Below are 5,905 nucleotides of genomic sequence, written 5' to 3' on the forward strand. Positions count from 1 at the left end.
ACCCTTCTATCTCTCCACACTAACTAACTGTTCTATCTCTCCTCACTAACTAACTGTTCTGTCTCTCCTCCTCACTAACTAACTGTTCTATCTCTCCTCCTCACTAACTACCTGTTCTATCTCTCATCACTAACTACCTGTTCTATCTCTCATCACTAACTACCTGTTCTATCTCTCATCACTAAGTGTTCTATCTCTCCTCCTCCTTATGTCTAATTAACTCTCCTCCACAGCGTCTGTGTGTCCACACCTTCGACCCTGTCTGAATGGAGGTCGCTGTATTGATGACTGCATCACCGGCAACCCTTCTTTCACCTGCTCCTGTCTTGCTGGATTCACCGGACGGTGGTGCCAGATAGGTCAGTCAGTGAACTTTGACCTTTGAATCCAATCACCCCTTGCTTGATCCCAGTCACCCCACTACTCTGCTCAACTCTGCCTGCCTTAAATGTCCCCCCCTGTCCAGAAACAACCCTTAGCCCCTCTCCCTGTGGGCATCTTAGAGGATTTGATAGGTGGAATTTGGGACATATTGCCTACACCTGTCCAATCCTCTCAGATCTCAAGAAGTATTTTAGGGGTTAGTATACGATCTAGGGGATAGGAGCTTAGGGGTTGTTTCAGGACAGGGCCCCACGCCCCGCCTCCTCTCTGCTGTGCTCTCGGGGAAGGGGATAGGTGCTAGGGGTTGATTTGGGATTCTGGGATCATGCTCTGCCAGGAAAGAGAATCAGCTTGTCAAAGCTACGTTCCACCTGACCTGCCAAGTGACAACCTGATAAGATATTTCCTTTAGGGACATCCGCTTGTAATAGCATACCAGGTCACTGCCAGGTCTCTCTGCTCCTCTTGCCAGGTCTCTCTGCTCCTCCTGCCAGGTCTCTCTGCTCCTCTTGCCAGGTCTCTCTGCTCCTCTTGCCAGGTCTCTCTGCTCCTCCTGCCAGGTCTCTCTGCTCCTCCTGCCAGGTCTCTCTGCTCCTCCTGCCAGGTCTCTCTGCTCCTCCTGCCAGGTCTCTCTGTAACGCTCCTCTTGTCAGGTCTCTCTTCTCTTCCTGCCAGGTCTCTCTTCTCCTCCTGCCAGGTCTCTCTGCTCCTCCTGCCAGGTCTCTCTGCTCCTCCTGCCAGGTCTCTCTTCTCCTCCTGCCAGGTCTCTCTGCTCCTCCTGCCAGGTCTCTCTGCTCCTCCTGCCAGGTCTCTCTGCTCCTCCTGCCAGGTCTCTCTTCTCCTCCTGCCAGGTCTCTCTGCTCCTCCTGCCAGGTCTCTCTGCTCCTCTTGTCAGGTCTCTCTGTAACGCTCCTCTTGCCAGGTCTCTCTGTAATACTCCTCTTGCCAGGTCTCTCTGCTCCTCTTGCCAGGTCTCTCTGCAACGCTTCTCTTGGATAATTCATTACCTTCTACTAAATCAGCCTTGGTTTTTTCTGCCTTGTATGAGTTGACAGTATAGTCACTCTATCCGCCCTCATGTCTCTCTCTCTCGGTTTCTCTCTCTCTTTCTCTCTGTATGTTTCTGTGTGTGTGTGTGTTTCTGTGTGCTTCTGTGTGTGTGTGTGTGTGTGTGTGTGTGTGTGTGTGTGTGTGTGTGTGTGTGTGTGTGTGTGTTTCTGTGTGTGTAGATGTAGATGAGTGTTCGTCCGTCCCCTGTCAGAATGGAGGTACCTGCTCAGACCAGGTTAACGGGTTCACCTGCCAGTGTCCACCTGGGTTTACAGGGACAGTCTGCCAAACAGGTACAGCACTCTCTCTACCTTCTTACTCTAACCACCTCTAACCACATAACCATCTAACCACATCTACACCTCTAACCACCTCTAACCACCTCTAACCACCTCTAACCATCTAACCACCTCTAACCACCTCTACCACCTAACCATCTAACCACCTCTAACCACCTCTAACCACCTAACCATCTAACCACCTCTAACCACCTCTAACCACCTAACCACATCTACACCTCTAACCACCTCTAACCACCTAACCACATCTACACCTCTAACCACCTCTAACCATCTAACCACATCTACACCTCTAACCACCTCTAACCACCTCTAACCACCTCTAACCATCTAACCATCTAACCACCTCTACACCTCTAACCACCTCTAACCATCTAACCACCTCTACACCTCTAACCACCTCTAACCATCTAACCACATCTAACCACCTCTAACCATCTAACCACCTCTACACCTCTAACCACCTCTAACCATCTAACCACCTCTACACCTCTAACCACCTCTAACCACCTAACCACATCTACACCTCTAACCACCTCTAACCATCTAACCACATCTACACCTCTAACCACCTCTAACCACCTCTAACCACCTCTAACCACCTCTAACCATCTAACCATCTAACCACCTCTACACCTCTAACCACCTCTAACCATCTAACCACCTCTACACCTCTAACCACCTCTAACCACCTAACCATCTAACCACATCTAACCACCTCTAACCATCTAACCACCTCTACACCTCTAACCACCTCTAACCATCTAACCATCTCTACACCTCTAACCACCTCTAACCACCTAACCACATCTACACCTCTAACCACCTCTAACCATCTAACCACATCTACACCTCTAATCATCTAACCACATCTACACCTCTAACCACCTCTAACCACCTAACCACATCTACACCTCTAACCACCTCTAATCATCTAACCACCTCTAACCATCTAACCACCTCTAACCATCTAACCACCTCTAACCATCTAACCACCTCTAACCATCTAACCACCTCTAACCACCTCTAACCATCTAACCACCTCTACACCTCTAACCACCTCTAACCACCTAACCACATCTACACCTCTAACCACCTCTAATCATCTAACCACATCTACACCTCTAACCACCTCTAACCACCTAACCACATCTACACCTCTAACCCTCTAACCACCTCTAACCACCTCTAACCATCTAACCACCTCTAACCACCTCTAACCACCTCTAACCACCTCTAACCATCTAACCACCTCTAACCATCTAACCACCTCTAACCACCTCTAACCACCTCTAACCATCTAACCACCTCTAACCATCTAACCACCTCTAACCATCTAACCACCTCTAACTACCTAACCACCTCTAACCACCTAACCACATCTACACCTCTAACCACCTCTAACCATCTAACCACATCTACACCTCTAACCACCTCTAACCATCTAACCACCTCTAACCACATCTACACCTCTAACCACCTCTAACCATCTAACCACCTCTAACCATCTAACCACCTCTAACCACATCTAACCACCTCTACCCACCTCTAACCGTCTAACCACCTCTAACCACCTCTAACCACCTCTAACCATCTAACCACCTCTAACCATCTAACCACGTCTAACCACATCTAACCACCTCTAACCATCTCTAACCATCTAACCACCTCTAACCCTCTAACCAACTCTAACCATCGAACCACCTCTAACCATCTAACCATCTAACCACCTTTAACCCTCACCAACTCTAACCCTCTAAACACTTCTAACCATCTAACCACCTCTAACCATCTAACCACCTTGAACCATCTAACCATCTCTAACCATCTAACCATCTAACCACCTCTAACCACCTAACCACCTCTATTCATTTAACCACCTCTAACATCTAACCACCTCTAACTATCTAACCACCTCTAACCATCTAACCAACTCTAACTATCTAACCACCTCTATCCATCTAACCACATCTAACCATCTAACCACCTCTAACCACGTAACCACCTCTAACCATCTAACCACCTCTAACCATCTAACCACATCTAACCATCTAACCACCTCTAACCACTTCTAACCATCTAACCACCTCTAACCATCTAACCACATCTAACCATCTAACCTACTCTAACCACATCTAAACATCTAACCACCTATATCCATCTAACCACTTCTAACCACCTCTAGCCATCTAACCACCTCTAACCCTCTAACCACCTCTAACCGTCTAACCACCTCTAACCATCTAACCACCTCTAACCACCTCTAACCACCTCTAACCATCTAACCACCTCTAACCATCTAACCACCTCTATCCATCTAACCACTTCTAACCACCTCTAGCCATCTAACCACCTCTAACCCTCTAACCACCTCTAACCGTCTAACCACCTCTAACCATCTAACCACCTCTAACCATCTAACCATCTCTAACCATCTAACCACCTCTAACCATCTAACCATCTCTAACCATCTAACCATCTAACCACCTCTAACCATCTAACCATCTCTAACCATCTAACCACCTCTAACCATCTAACCATCTCTAACCATCTAACCATCTAACCACCTCTAACCATCTAACCATCTCTATCCATCTAACCACCACTAACCATCTAACCATCTCTAACCATCTAACCATCTAACCACCTCTAACCATCTAACCACATCTAACCACCTCTAACCCTCTAATCACCTCTAACAATCTAACCACTTCTAACCACCTCTAATATCTAACCACTTCTAACCACCTCTAACCACATCTAACCATCTAACCACCTCTAACATCTAACCATCACCATGTATTCCTCCTCCTCCTGCAATACGACACCATTTTATTCCACACTATACTGTTCTTTATCCCATAGTGTCTTGGCTAATTATATGTTAACCTGTTAATGCACAAACTTAAAATGATTTACTTGATCTATTCTATAACTTTGAGCCTTAAGTTCAGCTCCTTTACCATTATGTCCAATTCCTCTTTCCTCTCTGTACTTCTCTGTCCCACTCTCCTGTCCTCTCTGTTCCCCCTCTCTTCTCTCCTCTCTCCTCTGTTCCCCCTCTCTTCTCTCCTCTCTCCTCTGTTCCCCCTCTCTTCTCTCCTCTCTCCTCTGTTCCCCCTCTCTTCTCTCCTCTCTCCTCTGTTCCCCCTCTCTTCTCTCCTCTCTCCTCTGTTCCCCCTCTCTTCTCTCCTCTCCTCCTTGTCCCTCTCTCTCCTCTGTTCCCCCTCTCTTCTCTCCTCTCCTCCTTGTCCCTCTCTCTCCTCTGTTCCCCCTCTCTTCTCTCCTCTCCTCCTTGTCCCTCTCTCTCCTCTGTTCCCCCTCTCTTCTCTCCTCTCCTCCCTGTCCCTCTCTCCTCTCTGTTCCCCCTCTCTTCTCTCCTCTCTCCTCTCTCCTCTGTTCCCCCTCTCTTCTCTCCTCCTCCCTGTCCCTCTCTCCTCTCTGTTCCCCCTCTCTTCTCTCCCCTCTCCTCTCTCCTCTGTTCCCCCTCTCTTCTCTCCTCTCCTCCTTGTCCCTCTCTCTCCTCTGTTCCCCCTCTCTTCTCTCCTCTCCTCCCTGTCCCTCTCTCCTCTCTGTTCCCCCTCTCTTCTCTCCTCTCTCCTCTATCCTCTGTTCCCCCTCTCTTCTCTCCTCTCCTCCTTGTCCCTCTCTCCCCTCTGTTCCCCCTCTCTTCTCTTCTCTCCTCTCCTCCCTGTCCCTCTCTCCTCTCTGTTCCCCCTCTCTTCTCTCCTCTCCCCTCTGTTCCCCCTCCTTTCTCCCCTCCCTGCTGCTCCTCCAAGTCTCCCCTCCCCTCCCCTCCCCTCCCCTCCATCTCTGTCCCCCCTCCCCTCTCTCCCTGCCTGCTGCCTCTCTCTGTCCCTGTTCCCAGTCCGGCCTGTGGAGACATATCAAACCTTCTCTAATACCTTTCACAGCCAGCAGCACATATTTGCAGGGTGAGGGGAGTGGCGTGGTGGATACATTAATCAGCTGAGTAAATATCCCGTGTGTGTGTGTCTCTGTGTGTGTGTCTCTCCGTGTGTGTGTGTGTGTGTGTGTGTGTCTCCCTTTGTATGTGTGTGTGTGTGTGTGTCTGTGTGTGTGTGTGTGACTCTGCCTGCAGACATTGACGAGTGTAAAGACAGACCCTGCCTCAACGGAGCGCTGTGTGTACAAGGTGTCGACAATTTCAC

The 5,905-nt window shown here is 48.9% G+C and overlaps 1 long non-coding RNA gene across 1 annotated transcript; it reads left to right on the top strand.

The window, feature by feature from the left end:
• Positions 1-275: 275 nt before the first annotated feature.
• LOC311130516 lies at positions 276-5,905 on the top strand. The gene is made up of 3 exons (XR_014613358.1): positions 276-359; positions 1,614-1,727; positions 5,836-5,905. It is a non-coding gene; the product is annotated as an uncharacterized lncRNA (long non-coding RNA).

The sequence above is a fragment of the Coregonus lavaretus genome, assembly GCF_964263955.1.
Source record: "Coregonus lavaretus genome assembly, chromosome: 6".
Lineage (NCBI taxonomy): Eukaryota > Metazoa > Chordata > Actinopteri > Salmoniformes > Salmonidae > Coregonus > Coregonus lavaretus.